Below are 14,219 nucleotides of genomic sequence, written 5' to 3'. Positions count from 1 at the left end.
GGTGCCAGGGTTTGGAGAGTGAAAATCCAAAAGGATTCTCTTTTGGATATTTTCTGAATAAAGTCCCCCCCCCTCCAATCTGCTTTAACCTGTTCTATGCCCCAAAATTTTAGGCAAGCTGGATTCTTATTATGTGTATTCTTGTAGTGATTTGACACACTATGGGTCTCCAGGCTATTAATAATGTTTCTAATATGTTCTCCTCGCCGTGTTTTTAATTTACGTATTGTTCTCCCCACATATTGTAAATTACATCCACATTGTAAGACATAAACTATCCCTTTACTATTACATGTGATGTTTGATTTAATGATGTAATTAGTTGATGAGATAGAACAGTTCAAAGAGATAATTTTTGAGCCTAATTGTGCATTATTTCTACAGGCTCTACAGTTTAAACATTTCGTGAAGCCTTTGGAGAGTTTATCCAACCAACATTGGTTCTGTTTTGGGGGGAGATAACTAGGCACCAATTTTTGTTTCAAATTTGGTGCTTTGGAGAAAATCACATCAGGTTTCTCACCTATTATTTCTTTTAACCAATGGTCTTGTTTCAGAATGTGCCAATGCTTTCTTAAAATACCCTTAATTTGGTTTGCTTGTGTGCTAAATGTAGTTATAAAAGGAATAAAGTTTTTCCCAATCTGGTTCTCTGTTTCCTTTTTTCTATATGTTAGCATATCTGCTCTATTTAGCTCACCTATTTTATCAATTGATGTTTCTATCGTATTTATTTTATATTCTTTCTCTAAAAATCTCTCCTTCATAGGCACAATCTGTCTCTCATAGTCTTCTTTTTTGTGCAATTACGTTTTAAACGTCTAAATTCTCCATATGGGACATTTTCCAGCCAATTCTTTTTATGGCAACTGTCTGCTTTAATAAAATTGTTACAATTAACTGATTTAAAATGTGTTCCTGTGTTGATGTGACCTGATTCTATAAAAATCTCCAAATCTAAAAATTCTACTTTTAATGGGCTAATATTATGGGTGAAATTTAGGTTAAAATTATTCTGATTGATCGTGTTAAAAAATTCTTGTAATGATGTAAAATCCCCTTTCCATATGATGACAATATCGTTGATGTACCGACGATAGAGCACCAGGCTTGTTCTCCAGACCTTGTTGGCCCAAATAACTTGGTCTTCCCACCACCCAAGGAAGAGATTTGCATAACTGGGGGCAAACCTGGTGCCCATCGCGGTTCCCCTTGTTTGAAGATAATAGTCTCCCCCAAACCAAAAAACATTATGATATAAAATAAATTTAATCCCGTCTATTATGAATTCTAATTGTGTTGAAACCATACTTGCGTGTTTATTCAGGCAGTACATTGTGGCATCACAGCCCTGCACATGGTCTATGCAAGTATAGAGGGATGTGATGTCACAAGTGGCTAGCAGAAAATCTGGTTGCCAAACAACATGTTCGGGGCCCCCGATGAAGCCAGTTACGGTGAAACGTACGTAGGGTACGTCTGATGTCACCGTCACGTGATGTCGGCTCATCGGTGAGGTGTGGGTTATATACTGTCTGAGTGCTTCGTAGACTGCGTTCATGGGCAGCAAGAGCACTCAGACCCTAGGGTTGATTTATATTATATATCTGCAGTGAATGTGACTGGCCTCACAATAGACCTGTCACAATAGAGCTTACAACAGTGTATTTGGTTACACCATGTGCAGTGAGTAGTGGCTGCTTCAACTCAGCCAGCAATATACTCAGCCTTACATTCAACTGTTAATCATATCCATCTGCCTTTACCTCCTTCCATTGCTGTGGTTTAGGCGTCTGATATATACCTATACCTATTGAGTATAGCGATCACCCTTACTATAGGGTTTATTAAGTATTAATTAGAGAGGTATTTATATATAACCATACCTCCATTAAACACCCTATCACACCTCTCCGTCTTTTAATATCATTGTATGTCTGTTTTTGTATGTGGTTATTCCAAACAATTTATTTTAATCAGGTATAATAAAATCAAGTTTTAATTAGGGTGAACCTCTCTAGTGCCACATCAAAGGGATTCTTTCATTCTTTATATTCAACACATCAACACAAGAACACATTTTAAATCAGTTAATTGTAACAATTTTATTAAACCAGACAGTTGCCATAAAAAGAATTGGCTGGAAAATGTCCCATATGGAGAATTTAGACGTTTAAAATGTAATTGCACAAAAAAAGAAGACTATGAGAGACAGATTGTGCCTATGAAGGAGAGATTTTTAGAGAAAGAATATAAAATAAATACGATAGAAACCGCAATTGATAAAGTAGGTGAGCTAAATAGAGCAGATATGCTAACATATAGAAAAAAGGAAACAGAGAACCAGATTGGGAAAAACTGTATTCCTTTTATAACTACATTTAGCACACAAGCAAACCAAATTAAGGGTATTTTAAGAAAGCATTGGCACATTCTGAAACAAGACCATTGGTTAAAAGAAATAATAGGTGAGAAACCTGATGTGATTTTCTCCAAAGCACCAAATTTGAAACAAAAATTGGTGCCTAGTTATCTCCCCCCAAAACAGAACCAATGTTGGTTGGATAAACTCTCCAAAGGCTTCACGAAATGTTTAAACTGTAGAGCCTGCAGGAATAATGCACAATAAGGCACAAAAATTATCTCTTTTAACTGTTCTATCTCATCAACTAATTACCCCATTAAATCAAACATCACATGTAATAGTAAAGGGATAGTTTATGTCTTACAATGTGGATGTAATTTACAATATGTGGGGAGAACAATACGTAAATTAAAAACACGGATAGGAGAACATATTAGGAACATTATTAATGGCCTGGAGACCCATAGTGTGTCAAATCACTAAAGAATACACATAATAAGAATCCAGCTTGCCTAAAATTTTGGGGCATAGAACAGGTTAAAGCAGATTGGAGGGGGGGGACTTCATTCAGAAAATATCCAAAAGAGAATCCTTTTGGATTTTCACTCTCCAAACCCTGGCACCCAAAGGGTTAAATTTATAGAGAAGAAAGTTACTGCATTCATCTAAAGCAGGAATCATCCCCCTCTAAAACATTTTTAGTTGATTTCTCTTTTTTGGGAACATTCGTTTAATATTAGCATAATATGGAAAGATACTGTGAATATATATGAATTTTAAATAAAGTATGTAAATTATGTTTTTAATATGAAGTATACAAGTTAAGATAGAATTGATATTTTTGTCATGTATGTATATTCAATATGTTTATTAGTGTAGAACTTTGATTGAAATAAGGCTGCTATTAATGATGTATAGAAGGAGAGTAGTAATGAAGTAAGATATGATTGGACAGATTAAAGTTTTCAGGATACAAATAGTGCTGTTACCCCGTATGGATCAACGTCACTGAGGAAGCTAATTTGCGAAACGCGTCTGACGAACTTTGGACAACACAGGCCACCGTACAGAAGAGTAAGAGCTCAATCCAGTTTGGCCAGCACTGCGACCTGAGCGCATGCGCATGCGCGGAAATCGAGAGCTGAGATAAGGAGAGTGCAAAGCAAGAGGAAATCCGTTCTGTGCACGAGTACCGGAAGACACACCGCTGCTGTTTACCAACCCTCCTGCAACAACACCAAACCGACTGGAGCAGAATCCATATTGACAGTTAAAGACTCTGGAAGACGATCTGTGGAATCTGGAGACACCTCCTCTCTATGCCATTATCTGTTGGCCGTTTGTGAGTTCCCAATCTCTTTTTAATATCGTTTGTTAATAAAACAGTGTTATACTATGTTCCCTTCTCTTTCCTAATTTTGAGGTATTACCCAGAGGTCCTCCCTATCACTACGGAAGATCCATTATCCCTATGTAAGTGTGTTCCTAATATAAACCTACATATTTGTTACTGTACTCTAAATAGTCCTGATTGTGGTCCCTTTCTCCATTTATGTTACATGTGTCCCGGAGTCACAAGTGGAATCACGCGCCGGAGGATCCCACCGCTCTTTAAGAATGTATGTGGTGCATACCTGCTGGCAAAAGGAGGGCCTGAGTCTCCCGCGATGGTATGGGGGATAGCAGGAACAGGTTTCTGGGGTGGATGCCTTCGTATTCATTCAGTGGTGCAGCGCCTCCATCTCTAGTAACCCCAGGAATGTGGGGTGGAATCCTAATAGAGAGTTCCCACACAGGGATGAGATATTCCAGTCTCACACGGTTGTCTTTCCTTAAAAGCAGCAAGGCTTTATTCACAGCAGCAGTAATAGCAGCAACAACAGCTGCAGTAACAGCAGACAGGTACAGGGTGTCCACTCCACTCTGATCGCTCTCCTTCAGGATGGTCTCTTCCCCTGCCACCACCCTGGATCAAGGGCACCCAGGGTGGGGCTAAATCTTCGCTCACCCCCTAAGCAGGATGAGAGGCATTGGTCCACCTCACTAACTATAATCCTAGCAGCTCTACTCAGAGGCTGCTCCTCTCCTTCTCCAACAGTAACTCCCCAATACACTAACTAACACACTCAGTCACAGAGTCCTCTGCAACAGACCTTGAACAGACTAAATAGGAAGTGCACTGCTCTTTATGATATCAGCAGGCACCGCCCCTGTGTCTCTTGACTTGACACAGGATCAGGTGACCTACCTCCACCACTCAGGGCAAGTGCTTGAAGTGGGGGCAACCCATAGTAACTCCTGGCAGTCTGCCCTTAACAGGGCTTATACCAGGAGGAGGAAAGAACTATAGCCCTATTTCTTACCAGGGCTACATATCTACATACACACATATATATATATATATATATATATATAGTCAGATAAGGCAGTTGGCACTCCAATAGGTGCTGGTAAGCCACAGGTGCACGTCCCATATAGAGAATGTAGTTATACGTTACCGTTCCAAGGATTGGTAATCAAGAGACAGCACTCAAAGTTGAAAATCAAAGTGTATTAGTGAAAGCAAAAATACATCCAGAAACCCAACGTTTCGGTCCTACAGAATGGGACCTTCCTCAGGGGGATATCCCCCTGAGGAAGGTCCCATTCTGTAGGACCGAAACGTTGGGTCTCTGGATGTATTTTTGCTTTCACTAATACACTTTGTTTTTCAACTTTGAGTGCTGTCTCTTGTTAACCAATCCTTGGAACGGTAACGTATAACTATATATATATATATATATATATATATATATATATATATATATATCCGAAAACCCGTTACATATATATATATACTGCACCGACACACTTTATTCGAGCAAATACCCAGTATGTACCTGGCAGATACCTGGAATGCGCCGCTCCTCACCTCTGACAAGCCCCGTTGCGTTTGCCTTCCCAGCCTGGGTTCATGCCTGGCTGACGGGCGGCTGATCTGTTAAATGATAATGATTAGGATTTAATAGGCTGCAATGCTTCGCGTGTCTACCAGATGGCATAAATTCATGAATTGTAATGCAGTATATATATATATACTGTGCAGTATTGCAGCCAGCGGGAATAAAATGCTTCAATCCCTGCCTGGAAAATAACCCAATGCACTCGGGCAGAAAACAGTCACAAACCTCAATACACCCGGGTATACCCGAATTCGTGGGACTAGCCGAGCTCGAATAAAGTGTGTCGCCAGTGTATATATATATGTAACCTGGCTGACCCCCCCAATCTCACGTTTGCCCCTGTGGTCTAACCAGTCCCCATTACATGGTTGTGTCTGGTAGTGCACCTGTGGGCAACAGGACTCCTGAGTCTCCCGCATGATGTTGTGTGGGGAATGTCAACCCAGACAGGCAGCTGAGGTAGTGTGCGTGAGTCCTACCTACATACAGTGCAGCGCCTCCACCTCATCAGGATCTCTGCGTCCGCAAGGAGATGGTTCTGATGAGGAACTCCTTCTTGGTGGTGCCTTCCGCTGTGGAGTAACTTCACACTCACACATTGGGGTTCTTGTGAACAAGGGCATCTTTATTGATGATGGTATAGGCAGACTGCCCCTTGCAGCAAACAGCTTAGCCGCTCATCTTCTTCTGTGCTCTCCGTTCAGAAGATCTGCCCTCCCAATGGAGTTGGATCACCTGTCCCCTCGGGGAGATCACCACCTGTGCCAGGTCCCTGGACACAGTGTAGGCCCTGCCAGCCTTACTGCTGCAGGTTAGACTGTTTGCTGTAGAATCACACTTGACCTTCAACTTAACCAAGACAAGTTGACACACAAGTTGAACACTAACTTTGGGCAGTGCTGTGTCTTATATACCAAGGAAATGGCTCCACCTCCTGTGTCACTAACAATGGACACCAGGTCTGTTACCACTCCCCTCATGTACATATGACACCTCACCAGGGTGTGAGGGCAAACCTTCATGATTGATGCTGGCAATCCTATATACTTACCAGGCTTACTGCCAGCATGAGAGAGAACTGTATACCATTTTTAACACAGGCTATATATATATATATATATATATATATATATATATATATATATATATATATATATATATATATATATATATATATATATATATATGTGTGTGTGTGTGTATATATATATACACACAGTATATATTATAAATTTGGTGCAAAAATGAGAAAGAATTACAAGACACTGGTGCTAGGAAAATGACCTCTGCTGCAGACAACTTCCAGCAATCCAAATCTGAAAACAGACAGAAGTCCACGTCCCCCAGGTAAAAGTGACATATATGAAGAAACACTGGATGATTTTGCAGTTACTAATAGACGTAAAAGCGTAGCCAACAATGTAGCATCAGCGGTAACAAGACCTTTTAATTTCATGGCAAATGAAATGTATGAGCCATTGCATTTATGCACTACATTTGGAAAGTAGAAGTCTGACTGTTAATTAAGTTAAAGTATTTGGTAGCACAGTATGTGTTCACCCTAATTATATATGACAGTTTCTGGGGATTAGTTTTCGGGTGAGAGGGTGTCTTTTTTTTCTATGAGCAGTTGCACTTACTCATTTTCAATGGACTGGAATGGTTTGAGGTTGAGGGCAACTCAGGCACTGGAAAAGCTGCCTCATCAACCAGTAAATAAATATGTAATTGTATTTTTGTTAAATGCTGTCTTTTTACATGCACAGTAGTAGGGGAAAAAACTTCCATTGTACCCAAAGGTATCTCTATTTCTATCACTCACTAATGTCACCTTGTGATATGGCCTGAGCATGGCATCAATGTGATCACAATAAGCTAAATATTCTGCTGAAACACACACACACCAACCCGCCCTTACCTTTATGGGAGCTGGCTCTCGTGCTGATCTGTCGGCCGGAAGCAGGGAGAGGAGAGAGCTGCCAGCTGCAGATGCCTGGTAAGTCCTGCGTGACGGTGCCGCCGGGTCTGGGAGAGCTGTGAGCGTTATCCCAGCTCTCCCCCTCCGACGGACGCAGAACCCCTGTTCGCGGCAGCCATTTTTTCCACGATCCCAGTTATAACGCGGTCGCAAATGTGGATCCCAAGCACCATGTTATAACGGGGTTCAGCTGTATATATCAATTGATTGAGCTCTATATAACTTTTTGTTTCATTGTAAGTTCTATTGTGGTTTTTAATGCTTTTCGATATAGATTATTGTGTATTTAATCTACATCATGCATTTATCCTTGTTTTTAAATAGTGTGATTAATGGTATACTTAATCCTCCATCCGGAGGGTATCACTGTGGACAGCTGATGGACTTATGTCTGTCAACTCCAGTCTTGTTGATATCATCCATACCATACCATGGGGGAGAAAGCTACATAAACCTCCATCTTCAATAGAGTTACATACTCTTTGTCGAAGCACTGTAAAATGTGCAAAATGCATTAGAGTTACTTACCTCACTCATGCCATGTAGTCACTTGACTCATTAAATTGGTTTAATTTAGTTACAGTATTGAAGCCCTTCCATTTTTGCTGCTGTGCACCGTTTTGTTTCTTTCTATTGGATTTTCTGCATTTACCTAACAGCTTGAGGCACGCACGTGGAATGAACGACATCATATTGTGAGTACATTTATTTCCTTACCATATTATGGTTTTCACACAGTGGGAGGAACATTACTGGATTCTGCAAAAGAAACTCTAGGGTGGTGGTCCACTTAGGAAGAGAACCGGAATGCTGTTTTTTTAACAGTCCCTGTCTGCATTATCAACCATTGGACATTATGTTTACACCTTCCGCTTTTTCTGACCATAATTTCTTTATTATAAAATAGACTCCATGATGCCTTGATAGTCCCTTTCTTCAAGCAACCTGGCACAGTTTATCAGTTAAAAGACTGCTTCTTTGTGTCACGGTAGCTTATGACAAGATATAATGAACACCAAATATCTGGGTTAACTGAACGAGGCTTAGATATAATAAAATATATTTATTCCTTAAAAAAGGTGAACACAGCAATATAGTACAATTAACAGACAAGAAGGTAACACTTACTTAGGGTTGGGGGATGGAGATGTATCAGCTAACAATTCTCCAGCAATCCGGTGACATTCAAGATGGTATTAGAAGAAGAACTAATAACATTAGGGTTGACCTGTGTAACCCTATTCTTAACATTGAATACAGACTATTGGTGAACAATTATCTGTATCCAATCTCTAACGTGGAGACACAGATTAACCCATGCCCCCCAGCTAATTAGCCCATGTGTACTGGGACTCTATGGGTTGCCCCATAATTAAATCAGGGGCGACAACCAATTACCAAATGAAGTATCTGCAATGTTTGTAGGTGTAGACATAACACTTACAAACCACTCCAGTTTGATGATTCTCCACCCTCAGGTAACAATTAGAGTGGCAGAGTCTGCTAATTAGTACTTGGTCGGTTGATTAGTACTTAGTGTAAACGATCAGGCAGTTAACTTTTGATCACAGTGCTTAGGCTCAATCAGCCGGCTGCCCTTCATGACCTATTAGCATAGCAGATGGCGTTTGCATTGTCAGAGCAGATCCAAAATACCATACATATACACTTTAATATCTACACATATTAATAAGTTCCATTCTGGTGGGCTCAATGGGTCGAAATTTGTTAGTTTTTAATGCCTACAGTGACTCCACACATTGGCCAAATATCAACTCTCTGCGACCTCCAGAACTGGAGATACAGAAATGCACTTTAAAACATTAAAATACAGGATTATAATGAAACATGGGAACAGGGGAATACACATTTTCCTGACATGACAAGGTATAAGCCACATTCCCGGACCGCAGTTCAGTTAACCCCTTGCCTCCCTGGTGAGGTCAGGGGGTGGCCATATGGGGTGCAACCCCTTAAATACCGGGCCAACATCCTCTCCCTCTACACTTTGTATTCAAGACTTGGAAGCACTGATCAATGGAACTTTGCTTCTTTTTGTCTAGTTGTTGTGGTATTAATACCGAAGGGTACTGAAGCTCTTAAAACATTTACATTTTTGTCACAAATGTATGCATGGTGAAATAAAACCGCTTTAGATCGCTATTTACAGCACAAACTGATTCCAAGGGGTTTGAGACTACAAACCTTCCCCTCATTTGATTTCTCCGATATTAAGTTAAAGGAATGGTGGGAGACAACACTTAATACTTGATCATTTGTACTCATTAATATCCTAATACTACATGATGAAACAGTCTTTGAAGAAGTACTGCAAAAATTGATATTATTCAAAAAGAACTTGATAATGTCGATCAATCATTAATTTGCAAGATTGAGACTAATTTATTGTTGCTTTAAAAATACACGTAATTTGCTATAGACCTAGGAGACAATAACAACAAATTAGTCTACAAATGGCATAGGGGAAAAAAGGTGTAAGGAGTAAGTTGCAGAAACAAGGCAACGACATTCCCTCCATTGCCTCATCAGGGGCGATGACTTCTGACCCCGATTACTCTCATGCAGAGACATATCGTAACTCTAGGTCTTTGAAAGGTGCTGCAACACAATCTTCTTTTTTAGAGAGGGGTGCCCGACCAAAAAAAATTGAGGAGGGGAGCAAAGAGAACTGAGGGATTGGGATACGTTCGGTTACAAACCTCAAAAGAAAACATACAGCCGGTGGTGAATGATGATCTGATGATCATAAATTTATCAAATATAGTCTTCACCAATGATCAAATCAATATTCTATAATGTGGCTTGTCTTTTCCCCCCAACTAATCAAATTGACAGATTTGAGGTTATCAAAGATTTGCACCTGTTTTGCCACAAGCTGCTTTAATTAAAACACTATTCTAAACCATTGGATCTGGAGGAAGTTCACTTGTTTTCCACACAGTGGGATTTGGGAGACCAGCAAAATCTCCAGGATTTAGTCTCTCTTTTGGAGGAACATGAAAAAATTAATAATCCCGAGATTGACATTGTGTCACGAATACGATCTAAATCTATATTCTGCCTCACCTCCCCCCCCAACGGCACCTTACGGCGGCAGAGCAGGCAGGACTCGCACACTCGTGCAGTCCTGAGAGCAGGTTCGAGGAGGAGGAGGGGGGGAGCGGGCTCGCGGGCCGGAGAGCGGCTCCCAGGCGGGAGAGGAGGGGGTGAGCGCCTCCTGGCCGGGAGAGGAGAGGGGTGGGGGAAGTGGCTCGCGGCCAAGAGGGGGAGGGGGGGAAGCGGCCAAGAGGGGGGGGGGGAAGCGGCTCGCGGCCAGGAGAGGAGGGGGGGAGAGCGGATCACGGGTGGGAGAGGAGGGGGCAAGCGAGCTTGTAGGGGGGGAGAGCAAGCTCAGGAGGGAGGAGGACGGGGAAAGCTGCCGCGGGCCGCACAATGAGTGGAGGCTTGCCGCATGTTGTGCAGGCCTGGTATATATGCTGGTGTTTTACAATTCATTGGCATTCCCTGTAGTGGGAGGATTTGGTGCCAAAATTCACTATTTAAATGTGCTTTGTGTGTTACTATGTACCTGACAAAAGGTCCATATGGGACCTGAAATGTTGTTTTTCCACTGTTCTTGGCTGTCACATTAAATGGAGAACTTCATTATGAACTTAGGAGTCGAGCTCTATTTTGTATCTTTGTCTTAGAGGAGACCTGCACTTTGAAGTAATTACTTTTAGTTTAGTCTCCGCTTTATTATGTAGATTCCATAGAGATGTTTCCTGCTCAACTATACATTTACATAGTCTGTGACAGGGCTACTAAAAGCTCAAAACAGAGAGACACAAAAAAAAAATATAAAAAATAGAGTTAATAGTAATGTGGACAACTGAGGAAAACTGTGAGGGAGAATTAAAATGTGGGTGTCAATAAATGTTGCTTGAAGAGGTGACCAAGGACGGCATGAGGCAATATCGGAGCTCCAATGGACACCGCTACCTGGGATGCATGTGAATCAGAGACAAAAATGTAAATACCTCTGTGAATCCCTCTTGTAGCGCTCCGTTTTCAATGCCTTAGTCCAGCAAGCAGCGTCGGCGTCATTCGTCTCCAATTCAGCTGCGTCTCTTCTCACAAACTCTGTGGAGCTCCCAAGTGCCGGTAGTGCATGTGATCACTTCCGGTCCGTACGGTGCAGGCTCCCTTCTCTCCGCTGAGTCCGCGGAAGATGCAATAGCACACACAGACTCCCAGACTCCCTCCTTCTCTCAGTGCGTCATACCAATCAAAAAGCAATGCAGGTAGAAAAATGGATTGGCAACAGACTGCAACGTCCAAGAAGCACCCTCAGCTCACCAGATGTGGAAAATTAAAATGCGTTTATTGAACTACATAATAAAAATGAAAAAGGACAAACAAAATACAAAAAACATACAACCTCCTACGCGTTTCAGGCTCTAAGAGCCCTTTCTCAAGCCCTTTCTCTAAGGGCCCCCTTGAGAAAGGGCTCTTAGAGCCTGAAACGCGTAGGAGGTTGTGTGTTTTTTGTGTTTTGTATTTGGTTTGTCCTTTTTCATTTTTCTGTAGTTCAATAAACGCATTTTAATTTTCCACATCTGGTGAGCTGAGGGTGCTTCTTGGACGTTGCAGTCTTTTGCCAATCCATTTTTCTACCTATACAATTACATATCCCATAGTAAACAATATCATGCCTAGGCCAGAATCAGTGGATCCACTTTTTGGACTTTTTGGAGTTTCCTAATCTGTTTTGCATGGTATTTCCTGCTATCTCTTCTTGGCTCAATTTCCTTTGCTTTGTATGTACATTAGACATTTAATTCACTTATAGCCCTCTTCATTTATTAAGGAAGGGAAGGAGTAGAGGAGGTGGGAGATAGGTAAAAGGCAGAATGCTGAAAGACTTGGAGAAAGGGATGATAAGGGGATATGAGGAGAGAAAGATTGGAGGTAACAATTGAGGAAAAGTGATTGAAAATGTGGAAGGGAGATAGGAGAGAGAGGATACAAGAGTTAAGGAAAAGAGGGTGAAATATGAAGAGAGAAGAGGGAGGGAAAGAAGGAAGGAGACAGGTTAGAAAGGAGAAGGTCCACTGATAGCACAGAAGGTTGAAGGCACAAAATGTCCATTAGGTTGGGGTCACCAAAGCTGTTTATGTGAGAAAGCAGTTGAAACTGGAATGGTTACCAAATGCTTCTATCCCATAACTCTTGACTCACACGGCAATAGTGGCAGCACCGTTTGTATCCTCAAGTTTGTAGGAAGCAAGGTGGGATGTTTTAGTCTTTATTGAAATCTATTGTAATTGCCAAGTTCACAAATATCAATTCATAGCTTTAGTGGGTAACTCAATAGTTGTGTAAAAATCATCAGAAATTATTCATTTCTAACGGTTGACAATATGATTCAATTAAAAAAAAAGTTGTAAGTGATACACGGAAATGGATATGATTGATGTGGAGGTCCCGTTCCAGGCTTGGTTCTCCGCCACTCTCACCCTCCTGGGCTCTCCTCTTAGTCCTACACGCCCTTGTCCTAGCTACCATTGTGAGTGGCCAATTTAATATTCCTGTAATAAACTCGTTTTATATTGATCTGTGCTATGGAGATTGCGCTCTCCGTGTGTGTGTGTGTGTGTGTGTGTGTGTGTGTGTGTGTGTGTGTGTGTGTGTGTGTGTGTGTGTGTGTGTGTGTGTGTGTGTGTGTGTGTGTGTGTGTGTGTGTGTGTGTGTGTGTGTGTGTGTGTATATATAATATATATATATATATATATCTATATATATATATATATTAGTGAAATTATTTATAACTGCTTCATCTCAGTGTTGTTTTTAATCTTCTACTAAGAGAATCTATCCAGTCCTGGTTTTATGAAGATCTAGTGAATTACACAGCACATATGTATGCACATATCTTATTATGTTAAGGTTTGGTTGATTGGTTACTTATTCCCAAAATGTAGCCTGCCTGGGATTCCTTAAGGAGAAAGTTGAAAAGCTCCACTTTAGCCCCATAATATTCCATGTTTAATCCCAAATCAAACTTTAATTAAATTTCAATTTAAAAGGAACATTCATAAGAAAAGGCAGCAACAGGATCAGATTCAGCCATGGACCTCAGAAGCGAGCACTCAACTTCTTATACAGGCATAAAAAACCTGAGCTGCACCGACTCTGCTTCAACCACTACCCATATCCACACACACACTAAGGTAGGCACCCATATTGTATTTCATGCATCAAGTCTCCTGCTCCAAATGAATTCAGCTCATGCATTTCATCTTTATTTTGTCTGTTTAGAAAATAAAAATACCACTTGTGAGCACATTCACACGTCTCAGACAGGTCTGCAAGCCTGCCTTTTCCCATTATCTCTTAGCATACAGTGCTTCCACTGCAGCCAGGGATTCTGGGAAATTACATGCAAATGAGCACCCAGAATCACCTTTATTTCATGTCCATTTTAACCTGGACCCCTATAAGCTTACACCTGCCATATATTACACAGCTTTTCAGCACAGCCTGGGTTAAAGAAGTTCATAGCCAGTAAAACCTACACACGGAAAACTGTTTAGACCTTTCGGTTCTCTTCAGTGCGAGACTGGTAATACTGGCTTTGCAATGAGCAATAGCAATAGGTTACAACCACACATATAAGTTATGGTGGGTAAAATATCACTTGTGAGCACATTCACGTCTCAGACAGGTCTTCAACCCTGCTTTTCCCCATTATGTCTTATCATATAGTACTTCCACTGCAGCCAGGGATTCTGGGACATGACATGCAAATGAGCAGTGTCATCTTTTAGAGGGAACTTTCCTTTGCATTGTGCTGACAGCAAAACATGATTTCTTCAAATTGTATAAAATGGAAGAGAATTAATATAATATTGACACTGAAATAATCAAATGA

This window comes from Ascaphus truei, chromosome 6 (genome assembly GCF_040206685.1).
Source record: "Ascaphus truei isolate aAscTru1 chromosome 6, aAscTru1.hap1, whole genome shotgun sequence".
NCBI classification, from domain to species: Eukaryota; Metazoa; Chordata; class Amphibia; order Anura; family Ascaphidae; genus Ascaphus; species Ascaphus truei.
Note: the sequence above shows the minus strand (reverse complement) of the source record.